Genomic DNA, 24,842 nt, shown 5'->3' with positions numbered 1-24,842 from the left:
TTGGGGAACTGTTGGTCAGGCATAATTGCATTTTAAAATGTGAAAAAGATGAGGTTTGGGAGTGGCGAGGGGCTAGGGGTGTAATGATATGGTCTGGTTCTGCGTCTCCACCCAAATCTCATCTTGAATTGTAATCCAAATTCTAATCCCCACATGTTGTAGGAGGAACCTTGTGAGAGGTGATTAGATTATGTGGGCAGTTACCCCATGCTGTACTCATAATTTTGAGTGAGTTCTCATTAGATCTGATGATTTTGTAAGGGACTTTTCACCACTTTGCTCTGCACTTCTCTCTCCTGCCACCATGTGAAGGATGTGTGTGCTTCCCTTTCTGCCATGATTATAAGTTTCCTGAGGCCTCCCAAGCCATGCAGAACTGTGAGTCAATGAAATCTCTTTTCTTTATAAATTAGCCAGCCTTGAGTATTTCTTCATAGTATCATGAAAATGAACCAATACATTCATATTCTGATGATAACTGATACAGTTAAACTTTTTGACTATCCCTAATGAAATTCATCTAACACTATCACGTTGTTGGTTCAATTAGCATTTTCTGATTACCAGAGATACAAAATTTTTATTTATTTTATATCTATAAAATATTATAATTTGTATATTTTATTTTTAATGGCAATTTGTTTTTCTTTTGGAAATTGAACACTTGTAGTATTCTTCAGGTATTGAAGTCTTAGTTATTTATTGGTAATATGTAGAAATTCCTTATACATACATACATACCAATTTTGTGCTTGGAAACCTCTTTCCTGTAACTTCATCTACTCCATCTTGTGATCTTACACCATTGCCCTCCCATGTGCATATTTAGAATCAGTTTGTCTAATTACAGAAGTAATCACACATCTTAAAGAGTAAAATGGGAAAATGTGAAATGATTACTGATGTATCCATAAATCATAGGGATATTTTGATATCATTCACACTAAAGGTTATAAGGCAAACCTATGATAAAATAAAAAGGAGGACAGATAATAAGTATTTTAGCTTTTCAAGCCACACATGTCTCCGTTTTTTGTTAATTCAGATGATTTAAAAAAAAGACACATGTATTTAACTATGTAAAAATGCCATTAAAAGACACTTCAATTATGATACTGCAAAAAAAATCACTGAATAAAATGCTAAATAAATAATATTACAGTCTGAGTGCTTTTGAGTTGTAGGAAAACACATTTTCTGATGTAATATATATTGTTAAACTACAAATTTCACAGTGTACAATCAGTTATGTGGAATTTGCCTGAATTTTGAAGTCTGAAAGTTCACTAATCAATAAGTATTAGTAAGATTAGCCTGGTTTTTCTCTAACTTGTATAGGCTGAACACAGCTTATTATTTTTTAAATTCTCATACAAAAATTACAGTTATCCTAAGATTAATGACATACATGAAAACTCTAAGGCTAGAAGGAGGAAACACTGCATTGAAAATAGGTTTTTGAAAGAGAAGGTGGTTTACATTAGTCATGTGCAATTAAACCAGTCTTAAAATCAAAGTACAATAAACCCCAGGAGTCCAGCCCTGATTATCTATGAGTTAGTGATGCATGAGATAGGATATTCAAGGTGGTAATGTGAAGTGTAACCATGTGAAAAAAGCCAAGATCACTCATAAGGAGCTTCTAGTGATTTAAAGTATAGTACATTCTACTATGGAATTCTAATGTAGTTATTTTACCCATACTACCAATGGTACTTATATTAGAGTTTTTTTTTAATTTCATGGGTCAAATTCAAATATGGTCCTATGTGTTCACAGTAGTTTCACTCAACATTAAAAATATAACTTGGAAACACTGTTGATTATTTTGATCGCTGTGTATTGTCATACAGATGCTGCTCAAGGCTGCCCAACTGAGGAAGAGAGCCAGTGCTGAAATTCAGCCCAAGTTGTTTGCCAAGCCCATACCCAGGCACAAGGCTGTACAAGCTAAAAAAAATGCCTTTCTTATAATCCCACAAAAATAAAATATAAACTAATGCTGGCCTGATTTAGCTCTTCTCATGATCATCATTATATCATGATCTCCTTACAGTATTAAAGGTCAATACAATAGCATAAAGAAAATATGCAATTGCAAAGTCCAGAATGCCAAAACTGTGACATAAGTTAATTAGCACCCTCTGGAACAGGATGTAATCTAAAAAATGCCAGATCACATAACTTTCTAGGCCACATTTCAAATTAATTTGCTTTGTAGGTTGATCTCGATATTCCACCAACAACTTAATCCAGTATAATCAAAACCAAATTTATAATCTATTTACCCCAATATGCTTCTCCTCCTAGCATTTTGTTTAAATGATCACATTTTATATCAAACAACTTAATACTCCATTAGTATCACTTACTCTTTCCTGTCACATTTATTTGATATTTGACCAGAACACAATTTCTTAGAGCCTCCTTCATCTAATTCTTTATATGCCTTCCTACTACTTACTATTTCAGGTATACAGCTCTGATTTTGTCATTCTCCAGGTGAAATGCCTTTGATAGCTCTTTGTTCCCAGCACAATTACTTTGTAACTACTTGCCCTGATATTCAGTCGTCCATAAACTGCTGCAACCTACCATGTTAATCTTTTTTTTTATTTTATTATTATACTTTAAGTTTTAGGGTACATGTGCACATTGTGCAGGTTAGTTACATATGTATACATGTGCCATGCTGGTGCGCTGCACCCACTAACTCATCATCTAGCATTAGGTATATCTCCCAATGCTATCCCTGCCCCTCCCCCCACCGCACAACAGTCCCCAGAGTGTGATGTTCCCCTTCCTGTGTCCATGTGATCTCATTGTTCAATTCCCACCTATGAGTGAGAATATGCGGTGTTTGGTTTTTTGTCCTTGCGATAGTTTACTGAGAATGATGATTTCCAATTTCAACCATGTCCTTACAAAGGACATGAACTCATCATTTTTTATGGCTGCATAGTATTCCATGGTGTATATGTGCCACATTTTCTTAATCCAGTCTATCGTTGTTGGACATTTGGGTTGGTTCCAAGTCTTTGCTATTGTGAATAGTGCCGCAATAAACATACTTGTGCATGTGTCTTTATAGCAGCATGATTTATAGTCCTTTGGGTATATACCCAGTAATGGGATGGCTGGGTCAAATGGTATTTGTAGTTCTAGATCCCTGAGGAATCGCCACACTGACTTCCACAATGGTTGAACTAGTTTACAGTCCCACCAACAGTGTAAAAGTGTTCCTATTTCTCCACATCCATGTTAATCTTTACCTTCCAGGATTTACTTTACGTAAGCTGTTTTGCCCCATAGATGTCTCCTGTGAAAAACATCTTACTGAAAAAGTTTAACACCAATACACTTTACTGAATTCCCAGATTCTTTCATTTACTTAAAAAAATCCAGCTTATATATCTAGTACAATTTACCAGTTTAAAATATATAATTCATTGGTTTTTAGTATATTCAGAATTCAATTTTGGAACATTTAATCTTACAAAAAAAACCCTTATACCTATTATTAATAACTCCTCATTTCTGCCTAATGTTCCATTCCGAGGCAATTACTAATAGATCATCTGTCTCTACAGACTTGTCTATCCTGGACACTTCAAATAAATAGAAGAATTCAATATGTGGTCTTTGTGACTGGCCTCTTACACTTAGCCTACTGTTTTTAGGGTTCTATCCATGACATACTTTAACATACTGTAGCATATATTAGTACTTCACTTCTTTTTTATTGCTCAATAGTATTCCATTATATGGATATACTACATTTCATTGATCTATTTATTTATCTAAATATTTGGGTTGTTTCTGATTATAGGCTATTATGAATAATGTTACCAATAACATTTCTGTAAAAGTTTTTGGTAGGTATGTGTTGTCATTTCTCTTAATAGTATACCTAGGAATGGAATTGATGGCTCATATTCTAACACTAGGTAGAAATTTTTGAGGGACTGAAAGCTTCCTAAGGTGGCTGTACCATTTCACATTCCTGTCAGTAGTGTATCAGCATTCCAATTCTTCCACATCCTTGTTAACACTTGCTATTATCTGACCTTTGTTGTTGTTTGCTTGTTTTTTGAGACAAAGTCTTGATGTGTTGCCTAGCCTGGAGTGCAGTGGTGCAAACTTAGCTCACTGCAACCACCACTTCCTAGGCTCAAACAATCCTCCCACCTCAGCCTTCTTAGGTGCTGGGAATACAGGCACTCGCCATCACTCCTGGCTATTTATTTTCCTTTTTATTTTATGTAGAGATGGGCTTTTGCCATATTGCCTAAGCTGGTCTCAAACTCCTGGGCTCAAGCAATCCACACATCTTGGCCTCCCAAAGTGCTGGTATTACAGGTGTGAGCCACCATGCCTGGCCTGACTTTTTGATTATAGCCATCCTATGTATCTGATTCCCACCTACTGATTTACCAACTCTTTTTCATTTCAACTTTTATTTTAGGTCCAGAAGGTACATGTGTGAGTTTGTTTCATGAGTATATTGTGTGACACTGATGTATGGGGTACAAATAATCCCAACACCAATGTAGAGAACACAATATCCAATAGGTAGTTCTTCAGGCCCTTTCTCCATCCTGCCCCCCCCCACATGGTAGATCCCAGTGTCTATTGTGCCCATCTTTATGTCCATGCATAACCAATGTTTAGTTCCCACTTATAAGTGAGAGCATGCAGTATTGGGCTTTCTGTGCCCACATTAATTCACTTAAGATAATGGTCTCCAGCTGGATCCATATTGATGCAAAGTACATAATTTCTTTCATTTTATGGCTGCATAGTATTCCATGTTATGTTTGTACCGCATTTTCTTTATCCAGTCCATAGCTGATGGACATCTACATTGATTCCATGTCCTCATTAATGTGAATAGTGTTTTGATGCACATATGAATGTATGTGTCTTTTTGGTAGAATAATTTATTTTCCTTTGGATATACAGCCAGTAATGGAATTGCTGGGTTGAATGGTCATTCTTTTGTAAGTTCTTTGAGAGATCTCCAAGTTTCGTTCCACAGGCACTGAAATAGTTTACATTCCCACCAATAATGAACACGCATTCCCTTTTCTCCACAACCCTGTCAACATCTGTTATTTTTTTACTTTTTAATAGTAGCCATTCTGACTGGTGTGTGATGGTACTTCATTATGGCTTTCATTTGCATTTCTTTCCTGACTTGTGATTTTGTGTAGTTTTTCATATGTTTGTTGGCGACATGTATGTCTTCTGAGAAGCGCCTGTTCATGTTTTTTGCCCACTTCTTAACAGGGCTGTTCATCTTTTGCTTGTTGATTTGTTCAAGTTTCTTAGAGATAGTGGATATTAGATCTCTGTTGGATGCATAGTTTGCAAATATTTTCTCTCTGTCTGTTTACCCTGTTGATAGTTTCTTTTATTGTGCAGAAACCCTTTAATTTAATCAGGTCCAACTTATCCATTTTTCTTTTGGTTGAAATTGCTTTTGAGGACTTAGTTATGAATTATTTGCCAAAGCTGACGTCAAGAAGGGTATTCTCTAGGTTTTCTTATATGACATTTTATAATTTTAGGTCTTATATTAAAGTCTTTGTTTCATCTCAAATTGACTTTTTTTCTCTGGTAAAAGGTAGGGGTCCAGTTCAAGCTAGTAGAAGAAAAGAAATAATAAAATCAGAGCAGAACTGAACAAAATTGAGACCCCAAAATCCATACAAAGTATACATGAAACCAAAATCTGTTTTTTGAAAGACTAAACAACAGCTATAGACCTCAGTAGGAAGGTTAACAAAGAAAAAAAGAGAAAATATCCAAATAAGCACAATGAGAAATGCAACATAAAAACAATCCTGCAGACATACAAATGATCCTCAGATACTCTTTTCCTCTCTGTGCACCAATTCTAAAATCTAGAGTAAATGGATACATTCCTTGGAAATGCACAATCTCCCAAGACTGAATCAGGAAGTAATCAAAACTGAATAGACCAATATCAAGTTCCAAAATTGAATAAACAATTAAAAATCTACCAAATATAAAGAGCTCTGAACCAGATGGATTCACAGTTGAATTCTACCAGATGTACAAAAAAGAGTTGGTACCAGTCCTATTGAAACTACTCCAAAAACTTGGGAAGAGGAGGTCCTCCCCAACTTACTCTTCAAACCCAGTATCACTCTGACACCAAAACCAGGCAACTAAGCAACAAAGAAAGAAAGCTGCAGGCTAATATCCCTCATTAACACAGATGCAAAAATCCTCAACAAAATATTAGCAAACCTAATTCAGCAGTACATCAGTAAGTTAATTTACCACAATCAAGTAGGCTTTATTCCTGGGATGCAGGGTTGGTTCAAAATATGCAAATCAATAAATGTGATTCGTGCATAAACAGAATTTAAAACAGAAACCATATGAAAATTTCAACAGTCACAGAAAAAGCTTTCATTAAAATCCAACATTCCATCATAACAAAATCTCTCAACAAACTAGGGACTGAAGAAACATATCTCAAAATAATGAGTCATCTATGACAGCCAACATCATACTGAAGGAGAAAAGCTAGCAGCATTCCCCTAAAGAAATGGAACACGATAAGGATGCTCACTCTCACCTCTTCTATTCAGCGTAATACTGAAGGTCCTAGCCAGAGCAATCTGGCAAGAAAGAAAAATAAAAGTCATCTAAATAGGCAAAGAAGAAGTCAAACTATCTCTCTTCAGTGATTATATGATTCTATGGCTAGAAAACCCTAAAAACTTCACCAAAAGGCTTCTTGAGCTGATAAATCACTTCACTAAAGTTTCAGGATAAAAATCAGTAACATTTCTATACACCAATAATGTTCAAGCTGAGAACAAAGTCAAGAATGCTACTCCATTTACAGTAGAAACAAGGAAAACAAAATACTTAGGATTATATCTAACCAAGGAGATAAAATATTTTTATAAGGAGAAATATACAACATTGCTGAAATAAATCATACAACAAATGGATCATACAAACAAATGGAAAACATTTGATGTGCATGGATTGTAAGAACCAATACCATTAAAATGGCCATACTGCCCAAAGGAATCTACAAAGTATAGTTTAAAAATGTATAAACAACTTGTACCAATTTTAAAAGGATAAACAATACAGTAGTACAATGAGCAAAGAATTCCCAAAAGAGGAGTTGGAATAACCAATAAAAGCATGTAAAGAACACCAATATCACAAATAAACAGAAAATGACACATTTAAACAGTAAAATATATGTTCATACCTTAATGAGAAAAAAATATACAGAAACACTAACTTTATTTCTCTGAGGGAGAAATAATTTTAAGTCTTTTAAGTAATGATGGACACTTTAAGCCTAATAAGTCATGTTGGAGAGGAGTATGACAGTAACTAGCCAAATTGATAATACAATTGAGTCCTTATTTCCACTTCAAGATATATGCAATCAAACATTTTAAAAAGCCTCTTCACAAGGAGTTACGTAAAACAATGTTAATTGCAGCATTGCCGTTAATGATGAAAATGAAGCTATGTAAATGAATAGCATACTGTATTTAATGCTATGTAACTGTTAAATGAATTAATTACATACACTTCTTTGTTTACGTGAACCATTGATGTGCAGTAAAATATGTTTTTTAGACAAGAAATTATCGATCGCATATTATTTTAACACAAATATAAACAGAAAACATCTACATGTTTTATACGCATATGTATACAGAAATCTGATAAAATAGATTGTAGTGATATGCATAAAAAGTCTGACAATATGAATTGTGTGACTTGTGCAGAACAAATGAAGTGGAGAAGAATAAAATAATGTGGTAAGCTTCTTTAAAAAAAAGGTAATGGACGAATGTATAAATCTTTAAAAATGAAGCCTGAAATATTTAAAAATGTAAAAAGTTTTTAACTCAAAATGCTTTGTTAGATCATTTCCTTTGTTCTTTGTGCTAGCTGCAGCTTTTATATTGTAAATAAAAATTGGTAAAAAACATTGAAATGTAAATTCATGTATCTATCAATAGATCTATATGCTTATATAGGCATATAAATACATAAGGAAATACAAGGAGCAGATAACAGTGGCTACCTCTGTGAACTGGCGGCAGACATTGATAAGACAGTTAGCTTCCGCTGCATATAAACTTAAACTGTATGAACTTTTACCAGATAACTGTATTATCTATACATATAAACCAAATATAATTGAAGAATAAACAAGCAAAAATGAATGAATAAACAACAAAAAAGAGAGAAAATAGATATAACATCATGGAGGTATAGAAATATATATGAGAAGGGAAGAAGTAGTAGAAATTAATTCTGAATCAATGTTTCCCACAAAGGTTGTTACTACAGGTATCATTTGAGCAAAGTCCTGAAAAATTATTCCCATTAAAAATAAATAGAACAGGCAGGGCACAGTGGCTCACGCCTGTAATCTCAGCACTTTGAGGGGTTGAGGTGGGCAGATTACCTGAAGTCAAGAGTTCAAGACCAGCCTGGCCAACATAGTGAAACACCATCTCCATTAAAAACACATACATACACACACAAAAAAATAGCCATTCATGGTGGCATACACCTGTGGTCCCAGCTGCTCTGGAAGCTGAGGCAGAAGAATCACTTGAACCTGGGAAGCGGAGGTTGCAGTGAGCTGAGATCACGCCAATGCACTCCAGCCTGGGTAACAGAGCAACATTCCATCTCAAGAAACAAAATAAAATAAATCAGAGGAAACAAAAAAGTACATGAAACCAGAAAAAATAATAATGAGGTCTTGTATCATCTGAAGTTTTTAATGAATTAATAGAATAGTTAAAAATATGTAATATCAAGGAACTTACTTTCTTCTTATTTGCATTTATTTGGCATCATTATCTAGCCTTATTTCTACTTTCTGCTACTATTTTAATATCTAGTGGAAATAGATATTCTAATTTTAAGTAAACATATGTATTCAATTTGTTGCTTTATAACATAGCCATTTTTTTATCTCAGTTGTGATAGGTTTTACCATACTGCCTATTTTTAATATTTAAAAACATTTATTTTACTCCATTTGCAAAGGTGAGTACTTTTACCAATAAGTTTTTCAATTTTACTTATATTTTCTACATTATCAATTTTAAATATATTTATAAATTTTATAGATTTTACATTCATCTGTATACTACATATTATATAGTATAAGTACATTCTTCTATATAGTATATATTATATACTATAATTATACTATGTATTATATACTATAATTATACTATGTATTATATACTATAATTAGATATACTACATAGCTATTAATATCCTTAGAAAGCATGTACTGAGTTTCCATTCTATTGATGAAAATTATGATATGCTCTGATATTTTCTAGGAACTAAATGAATGCTACATCTGACCTGAGTACTCTATTAAATACAAAATAAAAGATTCGAGTGTACATTTACACACGAGCATGGTAACTGCATCATTATTTTTAAATGTTTATTTGTAGATACCACATAACATACAATAAATGGGAATGTGTATAATACATTCTTTTTCTATATTATGGAATAATATATAGCTACATAAATTATAGTAAGTGAATATTTAGTGATTTTAAAAATTGGTAAAAATATTGCGTTATATGAAAGGGTACGTTACATATTTCAATATCATGATTCTAAATATTTTACAAGTTATCCGAATAGAAACAAATGTGCTTATAGACATGGTATATGAATCATTTTTTTTCAAAGCTGAATGGCATAAATTTCTAGGTCCTACCTCAATTGTGATTTTTAACAAAATGTATTAAAAATTCAAATTAGTCCTGTCCAGTAGCTCAAATCTCTAATTCCAGCACTTTAGGAAGTAGAGATGGGAGGATTTCTTGAGCCCATGAGTTTGACACCAGCCTGGGCAACATGGCAAAACCCCGTCTCTACAGAAAATACCAAAATTAGTGAGGCATGGTGGCGTAAGCCTGTAGTCTCACCTACTTGGGAAGCTGAGGTGAGAGGATTGCTGGAACCCAGGAGGTTGAGGTTGCAGTCAGCTGTGATCATGCCACTGCACTCTGGCCTCAGCAACAGGGTGAGACTTGGGTCTCAAAAAAATTAAATCACTTTATATAATGTTATGATGGGGCTTGGCATCAGGGGATAGTTTTATACTCAACCATAATATTATTATGTTTTTTTAACTTTTAATTTTGAAGGAATTTCAGCATGATGAAAGTGGACAATTTTTACCCAAGAACTGAAATTTAGTATTTCTTGTAAATGAACAACTATGCATTTTGCTGCTTTATACAAGCCATACTTTGTTTCAGCTATTGTTAGTGCACTTAATAGGAATGCGGATAACAGAATACAAGGTTTCCTAAGACCTTTTCAGATACTCATTGCTTTGTAGTCCATGCCAGACTGAGGTAAAAATTCTTCACATTTTAAAGTATGACTACTTGAGGGAAAACCAGAGGTCTGGGAAAAACAGCATGTTAGCAAAGATTTGAATCATTCAATCAATATATAAGTAAATCGATAATTTATTGTTTAATGGATCAATGAACATTTGAATAAGATGTAGTAAAATTTTCTCTATATATTTGAAGTTTGTATATTCCTTGATTGTAAATGCTATATATATAATATTCTATATGTTATTGAATAACATATAATTCACTAAAAGCTTGAATATCCTTTTAAAGTATATTAAATATAAGCAGGTCTTTATGCAAATATTTTTAAATCTTTGCACAAGGAGATTGGTCCTCTCTAAGTTTTGCATGAGATGGGAAAGGAGTTTGGACTAAATAGTTTTTACAATCCCTTAAAATCTGAAATGTATTTTGAATGCTAGTTCTCCTCTTCAAAGAGTAGTCAATAAAATGGGGAAAGACTAGAAATAAAGACTCAACATTATAAAAGTTCTATAGTAGACATGGTTAGGTACCTTTTCCACCTTTGAAACACTATATTATATTTATTTATTTACTGTGGAAGAGCATCATCCACAGCACTGCACCCTCACAGTCAACATTATGTCCAGTCCCATGGTCCACATTAATTTGACTAGTGTTTAAAACATCCTTATCAATCCATTGGACCTCCCCATAGGATGCTGTAATAAGCCATGGGAGACTCTAAGCCAGTTCTTGCTGATGATTAAATATGTAACCTGTAAATTCAGGTTACTCTGTGAAAATGTGCTTGGTAATGAGCAAGGAATAGAGAATGCTTGGATTAGAAATATTAATAGACTGCAAAGAAGAAAGTAATCAACAACAGAGACTTAGTTCATTGTAAGGGTCTGTTATTTTCTGGATCCTGTCCATTGCCAAGGGAATCATCACTATATTTCAGCTGCAAGATTTTGTGAAACAACCATATATCCTCATTCCAAATTTTGCTTTTGAACTCTTAAGGTAGCTTAAGTTACTTATAGTTAGTTGCAACTGTAGTTTAATAGATCTAAGTTCTATATAGGAGAAATTACCAAATCAATAATTTTAAGAAAGCTAGTCCCTAAGTGCTCCTAAAATGCCACACTCAAAAGACATAGTGAGAGAATATAACAAGCATGCAGTCTAGCGTAAAAATGAGTCAAAGAAAACACCATCAGTTAGAATTCTAACACAAGCTTGTTCAAGCACAGAATATCCCATTTTTCTTGATTTCATCATTTTGCTAAGCCATTCTTGAATCCTCAGTTTTTAATAGGGTTATTGTAATTAGACTTAGATAATAACGTTCCTTTTCAGAGACCTAGTCTTTTTTTTTTTTTGCTTTGCTTTCTTTATATCATTCTTTGATTCTCAGTGATTAATAACAGTGTCATTAAGCTAATAGCAGGTCACTAAGTGGATGCAGATTGGCAACATTAACCAGAGGATACCTGTGAAGCAGACTGAACCACCACACCCAATAAATCATGCCTATTGCCAGGCTGGAGTAAAAATTCTCTGCTTATTCCAGAGGAGTTAATTTGCAGAGAAGAGACAAAATTCAAAAGCAAGTTATAACTCCATTCTTAGAAGTGACTGAGATTTTCTACTTGTTATTAATGGATATATCTTCTTTTAAATACTAACTTTTAAGTTAGTGTTATTCAAGTAAATTGTTGATTGATTTTCAGCAAGTTATTTAAAAGTAAAGAATTATGAAATATTTTAACAGAAAAAGACAGATATAATCTATCAGCTATTTGCATAGATTAATAAAGAGAATGTTACTTTCTCAAAGTCACATAGAAAATGGGTCAAAAGTTTAGGCTTACATCTGGTTCTGATGACTTTGAACAGCTGTTGTGTGTGTGTGTGTGTGTGTGTGTGTGTCTTGTGTAGTTTATTTTTTTAATAGATACGGGATCTCACTATGTTGCCCAGGCTGGCCTTAAACTTTGGGCTCAAGCAATCCTCTCACCTCGGCCTCCCAAAGTGCTGGGAGTACAGGAGTGAGCACCATGCTCAGCCCTTATAGCCTTTCGATTGTATGTAATTGTTTATTTACATTACTAAATAAGCAATTTATTAAATTAACAACATTTTTAGCTCACTATTTTAAAAGGCCATTATGGACCAATTCCTGTGATCATTTCTGAGGTTACTATGGAGAATAAATATGGTCACAGTCCTCAAGAACCCACGATGGAGAGAGATCGGAGCTACGAATGCAAATATCTATTATGTAGAGCGGTATGTAGTATGTAAGAGGATTGATAACCTGATGGAGAAACACACAATATGCTTTGGAGCCTCAGAAAGAGACTTTAATTATAGAAAATGTAACAATTGACTATGCTGTGTTGTATGTTTGGGTTTGAAAGTAGAAAAAAACTTCCCATTAATTGGTATCAATAATTAAGCATCTTCTGTGAAACTAAAATTATTTTAAACACTCATACTATCTATCTATCCATCCATTTTTTGCACTTACCTATCTACTTCCTTATAACAATATCAGAAATGAAAGTTATTTGTCTGTTTCAAATAAAATAAAATTAAAAGAAAAAGACCAAGAAAAATATTTTTAAAACAATTAGAACTATAACAAATCCAAATTTGCCTGATTCTTTCCTTAAAAGAGGAAAATTTTGCAAATGAAGTTTTTTTCCCCTGCAGAGTTGAAAGCCAAACTATAAAAATTTATTGGTTTCTGAAATTTATTGGTTCCTAAAATTTTCTCATTTTCCCAGATTCATGTTTCATATGACAAGTTAAACCATGCAAAAGTATATAAAGTGTTCAGAAATAGAAAGTAAATAGCATCAAGTAATCTTCTAGCTGCATTATTCACAGAGATATTGCTGTGCATAAAATGAAATGGTAACAGTCAGATCCAGGATGAGTGTGAGGTACAAGAGTCGATCCCTAATATTTGGTACTGATATCTGCAAAAGTTTGTATAGACTTTTGTCCTCTGAAAAGCACATTGCTTTCAAGTGGTATCAATATTTAGTTTAAAAAAAAGTTCATGAATTCATGATTTCTGACTACTTCTCAGATTTCTCTCTTGAAAAAAGGGGTCTTACACCACATTTTAAATGTTGACAATATAAAAAATGATAAATCTGAGCCAAGTCTCTCTTCTGATGAAAAATAGGTTCTCCTCCATACTCTCAAATTCCTCCTATCTGTGGTACCCATTTTTCGTATTTGTAGAAATGTAATCTAGACATTTAAACAGTCCAATTACAGACATGAAAATATTCCATTATGATTGGCCTTCTTACAAAATATAAGCTGCTTCTAATCCTTAAAGCAATTTAAATTATGGGGCGAGGTACTGAGGGGTGAGAAATAAAAAAAAAAGAAATAGGTTGTGTGCTACATAAATCATTATATATATCTATATATACACACACACACACACATATTCACATGTATATGAAAGTGAACATCTCACTGGTTTTGAAAAGTACACATTAATTTATTTTTATATATTTCACTGTACCAGTATAAACCTTATATTTCTAAAGAGACTTTATTTAAATATAATTTATTTTAGCCAATGGAAAACATGTGTCTTTTTTCTTTTTCACTAAAATGATTTTCCAAACTGTAGCACTTCATTGAAACTCTATTGCATCCTAAGTGAAATTTTCCTTATGATTCATTTTCACTTAATTTCCATTGAACTTATCTAATGATTTGCTGCAAAGATTAAATAAAACGGAGAAAAAATGTATTGATAGTTATTACATAACACAAAATGTCCACATATTATAATAGCTAATATTGTACTAAACTAAACAAAAGGTATTACCTTTATTTAAAAATACAAAATATAGGTTCATTTATATGGTGCCATAATAATGAAATTATTATCATTATATTATAAATTTTAATTCTATGGGATTAAATATACATACATATGATTTATATATATATGTATATTCATTCAACTTCCTCACATTTCCTGCTGACTCTCCTCCATTTCTCTGTCATGCTGTATATACACTTAAATCTGTCACACAGACACTGTCTACTTGATTGTAATGGATAGTAGACAGCACCACAATGTAATATTGCCTTGGACTCAGAATAGCTATTGCTCCTGTGCTCTGTAGGGTAAGCCCCACTATTTTTTCATTTTTCTTTCAATGCCTGTCTACCTTTTATATCATTGGTTTCTTATGTCTGCTGACCAAGACATAAGAAATTCTGTGAGCCTGTCAGAATCATACAATCATGAAATATACCATTCCTTGTCTTTCATGTGCATTTAAAGGGTCATATGAGGATGGACATTTAGGCTACTTATAGTTTAACACTTTTGCAATAATGCAGTATTCACAATTTTTTATGTACTAAGTGTTCATTATGAGTGAAAGAAAATATTAAAATTAAAATAGTGGGGTTAAAGGTATTGTCCTCATTTTAATACAGATCGGTGTCAACATTTACACTAAAATAGTGCTCTAATTTACATTCATAACATGTATAAAGGGAAGCACCTTTTACTCTATCTTTTTTCCAACCGTGGAGTTTATTTATTATGTATAATAATAACTTGGTGTCAATTACACAGGGAGAACAGTATAGGCAAATTGGGTGTAAATTACAGAGAGCAGTCTTTACTTACACGGAAGAGTTTGGCAATCTGAAGGAGTGGTTTGGAGCACACTTTATCCTTAGCCTGAGGTATGAATACTTGCCTATAATTTAAAATAAAAAGGGCATTCTTCTTTCGTTGGTTTTTATAAGAGTTTAGGTGAACTCCACTTCTGTTGACAATAAAGGTATTTATCAAATGATAAAATATGCAAGGGGGAAATTACATATTTTAACTTAACTGGACTTTGAAGGCAAGAGTCATTAGAAAATATTGACTCTGGAGCCAGGCTGACTGATTCTGAAACCTGGCTCTAGCATTTATTGTGTGGTCCTTGGCAAGACAGCTAATCGCCCTGTTTCTGGTCTCATTTATTTGTTTTTGAAATGGAATAACGATATTACGCAGGACTTTACAGGAGGATGTAAAGACTGACTTTTTAGATTCCACATATAAGTGAGATCATACGGTATTTGTCTCTCTGTGCTTGGCTTATTTCACTCAGTATAATGTCCTCCAGTTCCACCCATGTCACAAATGACAGCATTCCCTTCTTTTATAAAGCTGTAGCATTCCATTGTGTAAATATACCACATTTTCTTTATCCATTTTTATATTGATGGACACTTACATTGTGTCTTTATGTTCAGTATTATGAATAATGCTGAAATGTTCTTTAAAAATGTTATTTTTAAAATAAAAACAACCTAGATTAGGTACCAAAAAGAAGACAAGAAAAAGAAAAGAAAAGAAGTGTACCTAGAGTAAGAACTAAAGGAGTAAAAACGTATGTAGAGTGGTTAGAACAGTTTCTGGTGTGATTTTTAGCTAGTAATTTTATTTCTATACTTATATAGTACGTTAAAATAGTATAAAACATTTTGCATTAAATAATAACAATCTAATCAATAGACAAATATTTATTGATGTCACATTTATGGCAAAAATATTTGGTATTGAAAAGAAATATATACTTCAAATTATAAATATGTAATAAATGTTGATTGCTTAGGTTTACATAAATATTGTCTAACAATAAAATGCAGCACGTGCCGTGCCAGATTTGTGACCCAGAAAACAATCTGGAACACTGGGACTTCCCAGATATTGTAGTAGCAGAAAGACCCTGGTAATGGAAAGATAATCCTGGCATAAGATGTTAAACTGGACTGCATTATGAGATATCTGAATAACTAGACTCTTAAAAGCAAATTTATATTTATGGATCTAAATTCCATCATTTATTAAATAGAAGTATGGGACCATAAATTATCCAAGAGGTCTTCCAACTCCCCAGTTCTATTTGTTTTAAATCTGTGAACAAGCTCTGCAGGTATATAGAATAATGAGAAAAAAATGAACATAATAATAAAAGAAGGAACTTAAGTATTCATATTCAGGTTCAAGTGGTAATTATTTTCTAGAAAATTTTGCTGCCTAATTACATTTTTTATTGGGCTTGTTATTATTTTCATGTATTGGTCATTAAGGATGTGCTAGGTTTTATGTTAAATGGTTTTATTTTATCTAACAGCTTTGTTTAACTACATAATCGTAATTTTTAATAGATAGTTTTAATACAGTATGTCATCAGTATAACCTTTTATGAACTATCAAGGTGGCTTATTCGCTGAATTGTTTTTGAATTCAATACAAGTTAAAGGTTTGTAAATAGGGCGCTGTGACATAAGAACTATCGTTCAAGAAGGATTAGTTTTTGTGACAAGGAGAACTAGGGCAATCAAATGGGCCTTAGTCTTCTATTTATAACATTGGGATACTAATGCTCACTTAATGATGTAATGAATATTAGTTACACATTGTGGCTGCAAACATCTTTTACATAACCTTCATGTGTATAAAGAATTCATCATATTATCAATCTTACCTCTAAAATGTAGGAGCCAGAATGTGGCCTTGACTATTCCAATCAGATGAGCCCCCAGAAATCTTAGAGTAAATAGAAACCTGAGCAAAGAGCTTTGCAGACTCTATATCCTGGTAAAGGTTCTAAGTAGAACATCTGGCTTTTGACATGACTGGTAATGGGGTTGCAAGCTCTTCATCTGTATAACCAGTTGTGGTATCAATGACAGGAAGCAATGCTATCCATGCTGCAAAGAAGCTGATGTGAATTAAATTTTTTTTCCTGGCTACAAATACTCAAATCCAGTTTTGGTTTGGTGAGCATTCCTGGGTATATTGTGAGCATTCTACTTTTTCTTTCTTTCTTTCTTTCTTTCTTTCTTTTTTTTTTTTTTTTTTTTTTTGAGACAGGGCCTCAGTCTGTCACCCGAGCTGTAGTGCAGTGGTGCAATCTCGGTTCACTGCAACCTCTGCCTCCCGGGCTTAAGTGATACTCCGGCCTCAGCACACTAAGTCCATGGGACTACACGTGCATGCCACCATGCAGGGCCAATTTTTGTATTTTTGTAGAGACGGGGTTTCACCATGTTGCCCAGGCTGGTCTCCAAGTACTGAGTTCAAGTGACCCCATGCCTCAGCCTCTCAAAGCTCCAGGATTACAGACGTGAGCTACCATGTCCGGTCACATTCTAATATCTTTAAATTGACAATATATTTTTACTAGCCAGAGTAGGTCTCTAAAATTTACAAGTATGTATTTTGGTTGATATTTTTGTTAGATAAAATAATTTAAATGCCCAGAACATGTGATTGTGCAAAATTTGTTTTCAATGGATGTTCATCTAAAGAAATGTTTGACTTCAGGGTCAAAATAGTGTGACTTCAGGGTAAGATGATGCTTCAAGAAGAGGTGTATATCTCAACACTTGAAGAGAGATTAATGACATTAATCAAAACATTGGAAAATAAAAGTAATAATAATAATAAACTTTTGCCATTGCAAATGGGATAAATGTACCACCCATCTTTCATTCATTTCAATATATTTATTTTAGACTGTGTGCTTTTGGGAAAGTGACGGCTGTCCTAGTCATAAATTCAAAAATATACTTGATAGTATAAATATCTTAGTGATTCGAAAGTAGAAGGAATTAAAAATTTTAGATACAGAAAATATTTCACCAGAAATTTTGTTTTAATTTTGTAATTTAAAATAGACTTTACTTATTCTATAAAGAGTTAAAAATAACAGTAACATGAATTCCTCTTCTTTGTAAGAATTTAATTTTTTAAAATATAAAAGCGTTCAGATATTGCCTTTGGGAGCTTTAGTCTGTGTGTTATAGAAAGAGTCCAGCTTTGGGCCTGATTAAGGCTAAGTTCCTAAGTCTGATTATATGATTCACTGCATTTGTTGTGAGCGTAAAGCAAATCTGAAGTGCCAGTTCAGTTCTCTAATGTAATTTCAAAATTCTATAAATATCAGAACATAATAGGGAATTATTTCTGAGAGATATTTACATTTTTATTTAGAATGTTAAATGAACAGCAAATTTTAGTCTTATCGTAGTATCATGGAACTAGTCTTCTAGAGACACTAAAAGAACATATATATACATATATATATATACAATCAAGATATCATGTTATACCCCTCAAATATATACAATTTTGTCAATTATACCTTCAAAAAGATGGAAAAAAGAACAGGAAGCATAACTCATAATTTAAAAATCAGAATTCAGAGTTCAGAGATACTCTGAAACTATGTGGAACAAAAGGCCTACAAGTCAAAAATAAAAATCCATATATTTTCTTTGTATATTCCAAGTAGAAAAATTATAAGCATATTTCTGTCTCTCATTCTTTAAGAAATGGAAAATTGAAGAATAAAGGAAGGAAAGACAGATGGATGCTCTGGGCTAACACCTAACTTAAAGACTTTGCGATGATTGCTCCTTCTGGTCATACTGTGCTTTCTCCCCGATATTCGTATGGCTAATTCACTTGCTTACCTTAAATGTCACTTTCTTGTCAATGTCTGCTCTGACCATCCTATGTGAGATTTGAATTTTCCCACATCTCTGATGTTCTATACTCCATTTCATTCTACTTCCATAACACTTAAAACTGTTCGATACATAATTTATAAATTATATAACATAACATATAATTTGTAAATTTATTTTGTAAGCACTGAAAAAAATAGATTTTTATGTCTTTTGTATCTTGAGGGCTGAGGATATTCCTGACATATAGTAGGGGCTCGTTGTATTTGTTTAAAATGTGAATGATATAAAAAATATGTCAATAATATATTGTTAAATTACATAAGTATGTACTGAAAAATATGCAATTTTAACATAAAATCCCATTATTAGTTTTCAATAAATAGGTATGTAAATTGTGTGTGAACAGATGTGCCCCAAGATATTAACAATGTTAATGTAAGTATATTCATATTGAAGAACATACATATTGGCTTGCTTGTTTAGTTTACTTTTATCTTTTATTTTCTTTTTTTCTAAATTAACATTGATTACTTATTTTAAGAGATATACATGGAAAGAATAAAAGAACAACAGAAAAAAGAAAGACAGACGAAGAGTAATAAAGCTATGGCTTATATTTCAAGACTCTCCTCTGAAATAAAAACAAATGGCTGAGAGAATATAAAAGTTTGGGGAAAATGCAGTACTTTTTCAGAATTCACTTTCTTAAATGCACTTTTATTCTGTAACTACTCCACAAAATTAGTTTATCCACCTTTAGCAATTTATTATTCATATTAGTTCATTATTTTGTATGTAGTCTTTGCACTGAAAATGCACAAAATTTATGACAGCTACTTTATTCAAGTGGTTTATACACATGTAGATTATTAGACAGACTTTAACTGGACATCATTTTCATAGGATGTTAACATAATCTCTTAAAAGGAATGCCTCCCAGATACACTAACACTTAAACATTAGTTAGTACTTTGCATTTATATTTGCTCATTCTGTAATTCCATTTCTTATCATGCTGTCTGATTATTTTTCTCTTTAAGTTAGAATACAGAGTCACAGATTGTAGCCTGAGTTCTGATTGGAATTGACTCAAACATTAGCATTTAATCTTCTCCAATCAAACTGCAATAAAGAATCATGAAAATTAAAGAGAAAATTAATAACAAATTATACAAATATATACTCCTCAAAAGTAAGTGCACTGGAGTAATGTCAGCAAGATAGCAAAATAGAAGATTCTCCAGCATTACTTCACCCACAAAAGTACACTAGCAACTATTCAAAGACAAGAATATCACCCTGAATACATCAGAACTCTGAAGACAAGCAGAAAACCCCATGTGCACACAGAAATGAGAAAACCCATGACTGGTAAGAGGAATGGTCATTTTAGACCATTGATCCTGTCCCTGTCCCCCAAGCCAGCATAAGATCACTTGCAGAGAATTTCTCTAGATCTACAATTTCTCAGGTGAGAGGAAGAAATTGGAGGTTAGGCATTCAATCTCCCCACCAGTTTGTGAATATTTGTGGGGCACCTGATCTGATCCCATCCCGTGGAAGTACCAGGAGGGATAAAACCACTTGGGTTGAATTGGAGACAAGGGGTGAGGGCACTGATCACAGAAATTGGTATGTGGATCTCGGCTGCTGCTCTGCATTCTGATCAGTAAGGATGCCACAGTGAAGTGATTGGCTGACACCACAGTGCTGCAGGGGGCACCATCTGTGAGAAGGCCTAAATTCCTGATTGGATTTCTCAGAAAACCCAGATGCTTTTGTGGAACATTTCCGTGATCTGGAAACAAGTTAAAGGTTGGCAATGGTGTTTGCTTAAGTCTTCCCCAGACCCAGAAACCACTGCAAGTCTGTATTTAAGTTCCAGTGCAGCATATAAGTTCTGATGATAACCATTCCAAGCATACAACAGCAGGGCAGCAAGTTAGTTCTAGTGCAGGGCTTTAGTTCTAGTGCTCATTTTACTTCCTCCCCAGAATGAGAAGCAACGGCAGAGCAGTAATTCAATATTATGTAGTACATGTCTAACACCACTAAAGAACACGTGAAAAAGCTGAAAGAGATAGCTGTTTCCTCAAATACATAGGCATAAACATAAAGATGTAAAGATTGTGAAAACTCAGGAAAATATAACATCAAAAGAAACAAAGCACCAGTAATGGTCTTAGAAAAATTGAAGATCTTTGAAATGTATGACAAAGAATTCAGAGTAACTCTCTTAAAGAAGTTCAGATTCTTATATGGCATTTATGGACCTGTGCTGGGCCAGAAGGAAGCCCAGTGTCCTGAAGGGTGAGTCCCAAGCAAGGCAGCATTCACCACAAGCTGACTTAAAAGACCTTGGGCCTTAAGGGAACATGGGTGGTAGTCTGGCAGTACTCCTTGTGGCCAGGGGTGGTTCTGGCTATGGAGTGAGGCACCTCTCCCTTTGGAAAGAGGAGGGAAGAGTGGGAAGGACAGTATCTTGTGGTTTGAGTACCAGCTGAGCCACAATACAATAGAATACCAGGTAGACATCTAAGGTTTTTGACTCTAGTTCCTGACTCCCAAATGCTAATTGTGGACCCACTGGAGTCTGCAGGACCTCACCACACTGAATGGACTAGGACATGAGCCTGGCTGGCCTTCTCACCTGCTCTACCCCAACAGGCCTTGAGCAAACATAGGCAGTATCCAGGGAGTGGGTACAGCAGGCATTAGGCAAGACCCAGCACTGTGCTGGGTTCAGGTCTGATCTAGCACAGTCATAGTGGTGGCCACAAGGGTGCTTGTGTAACTCCACTCCCAGCTTTAGGTGTCTCAGAACATGCATGTGCGCACACACACACACACACATGCACACATCCAGAGAGAGAGAGAGAGACAGAGACAGAGACTGTATGTTTGTGAGAAAGTAAGGGAAGAGAAAAAGAGTCTCTACCTGGTAATCTGAATAATTATTCTAGAACTTGTCCAAGACCATCAAGGCAGTACTTCTATGAGTCTGCAAAAACCACAGTATTACTGGGCTTGGGGTGCACACTAAAGCAGAAACAGTTTAGATCACAACACCAAAGTCCTCTCAAATATCTAGAAAGCCTTCCTACCAAGGACTACTACAAATAAGCCCAGACAGTGAAGACCACAATAAATACCTAACTCTTCAAGATCCAGACACTGAAGAATACCTACTAGCATCAACAACATTCAGAAAAATATGACCTCACCAAATGAATTAAATAAGTCACCAGGGACCAATCCTGGAGAAACAGAGATATGTGACCTTTCAGAGAACTAAAAATAGCTGTGCTAAGAAAACTCAAAGAAATTCAAGATAACCCAGAAAAGGAATTCAGAATTCAATGAGACAAGTTTAATGAAGAGATTGAAATAATTACAAAGAATTAAGCAGAAATTTTGAAGCTGAAAAATGCAATTGGTGTACTGAAGACTGCATCAGAATCCTTTAATATCAGAATGGATCAAGCAGAAGAAAGAAGTATTAAGCTTGAAGACAGGCTATTTGAAAATACACAGTCAGAAAAGACAAAAGAAAAAAAGAATTTAAAAATTAAACATGCTTGAACAATGAGATCACATGGACACAGGAAGGGGAATATCACACTATGGGGACTGTGGTGGGGAGGGGGGAGTGGGGAGGGATAGCATTGGGAGATATACCTAATGCTAGATGACGAGTTAGTGGGTGCAGCGCACCAGCATGGCACATGTATACATATGTAACTAACCTGCATAATGTGCACATGTACCCTAAAACTTAAAGTATAATAAAAAAAAAAAGATAAAAAAAAAAGAAAACGTATTCTTAAGTATCCAATGATTATCTTTTTGATTAATAACAAAACTTGAATTTCTGACCAAGTTCACTAATAAATAATAACAGGTTGTCCTAAGACCAGCCATTTTTTTAAAAAATTAAATGTCTTAAATTTTATAACTAAATGTAAATTTACACATTTATTGTATGTACTTTCTTAAAAGAAGATATTAAAAATTGAAGCAATAAAAAAAAATTAAACATGCTATAGGATCTGAAAATAGCCTCAAAAGGGCATATCTAATCATTATTGGCCTTTATGAGGAGGTAGAGAAAGAGATAGGATCAGACAATATGGATTTTAAGAGAAAAACTATAAGAAGAGGCAAAGAAGGTCACTATATAAAAATAAAGAGGTCAATCCCACAAGAGGATATAACAACTTTATAAATGTATGCACCCAACACTTGAGCACCTAGATATATAAAGGAAATATTATTAGAGCTAAAGAGAGAGAGAGATAGGCCCCAATACAATAATAATGGGAGACTTTGACACCCCTCCTTCAGCATTGCAGAGATCTTCCAGACAGAAAATCAACAAAGATACACAGATTTAATCCGCACTATAAACCAAATGAATCTAATAGATGTTTACAGAACATTTCATCAAAGAACTGCAAATACACATTGTTTTTCTCAGCACATAGATAATTCTCAAAGATACATGAGACATTAGGTCACAAAACAAGTCTTGAAACATTCAAAGAAGTTCAAATAATATCAAGCATCTTCTCTGATCACAATGGAATAAAACTAGAAATTGAAAACAAGAGGAATTTTGGAAATTATATGAATACATCAAAATTAAACAATATGCTTCTTAATGACAAGTGGGTCAATGAAGAAATTAAGAAGGAAATTGAACAATTTCTTGAAATATATAATAATGGAAATACAACATACCAAAACCTATGGGATACAGCAAAAGTAGTACTAAGAATTAAGTTTATAGCTGTAAGTGCTTGTATCAGAAAAATGAAAAACTTCAAATTAGCAAGTCAATTATGCATCTTAAAGAACTAGAAAAGCAAGAGCAGGCCAAACCCAAAATTATTAGAAGAATAGAAATAATAAAGATCAAAGCAGAAATAAATGAAATTGAAATAAACAGTGATACGAAGATCAATGAAACAAAGTTGGCTTTTTGAAAAGCTAAACGAAATTGGCAAGCCTTTAGCTAGACCAAGAAAAAAAAGAGAGATGATCCCAATTAATAAAATCAGAAATGAAAAAAGACATTACAGCTGATACTACAGAAATTCAAAGGATCATTTGTGGCTACTATGAGCAACTATATGCCAATAAATTGGAAAATCTAGAAGAAATGGACAAATATCTAGATACATGCAATCTACCAAAATTGAACTAGAATCAAATCCAAAATCTGAGCAGAATAATAACAAGTAGTGAGATTAGAGCTATAATAAAAGTCTCTCAGCAGAGCCCAGGATCTGATGGCTTCATTGTTGAATTTCAAACATTTAAATAAAAACTAATACCAATCCTACTCAAACTATTGTGTAAAACAGAGGAGGAGAGAATACTTCCAAACTCACTCTACAGGACCCGTATTACCCTGATACCAAAACTAGACAAAGACATACCAAAACAAACAAACAAATATATAGATAGATAGATACAATTATTACATACTATAGTTACCCTCTTGTGCTATCAAATAGCAGGTCTTAATCATTCTTTTTAACTACTTTTTTGTGCCCATCATCCATCTCACCTCCCCCTCACTCTCACCCCTCCAATAACCTTCTCAGTCTTTGGTAGCCATCCTTCTACTGTGTCCATGAGTTCAATTATTTTGACATTTAGATTTCACAAATAAGTGAGAAGCTGTGGTATTTTTCTTTCTCTGCCTGGCTTACATCACTTAACATAATGATCTCTTTTTCCATCCATGTTGCTGTAAACTACTGGATCTCATTCTTTTTTATACCTGAATAGCACTCCATTGTGTATATGTTCCACATTTTCTTTATCCACTCATTTATTGATGAACACTGAGGTTGCTTTTGAATCTTAGCTATTGTAAACAGTGATGCAACAAATGTAGAAGTGCAGATA

General features: G+C 33.6%; 1 long non-coding RNA gene across 1 annotated transcript in view; it reads left to right on the top strand.

Annotated features, from left to right (window-relative positions):
- The first annotated feature begins 320 nt into the window (after nucleotides 1-320).
- Nucleotides 321-24,842, top strand: part of LOC130540476 (uncharacterized) — a 109,506-nt gene continuing 84,984 nt past the window's right edge. The window contains exon 1 of the long non-coding RNA XR_008954446.1: nucleotides 321-378. This is a non-coding gene — a long non-coding RNA (uncharacterized LOC130540476). The remainder of the gene's footprint in view (nucleotides 379-24,842) is intronic.

Source organism: Pan paniscus, chromosome 11 (assembly GCF_029289425.2).
Source record: "Pan paniscus chromosome 11, NHGRI_mPanPan1-v2.0_pri, whole genome shotgun sequence".
NCBI lineage: Eukaryota > Metazoa > Chordata > Mammalia > Primates > Hominidae > Pan > Pan paniscus.
The sequence above is the reverse complement of the archived record's forward strand: the minus strand, read 5'-3'. Positions and strand labels throughout refer to the sequence as shown.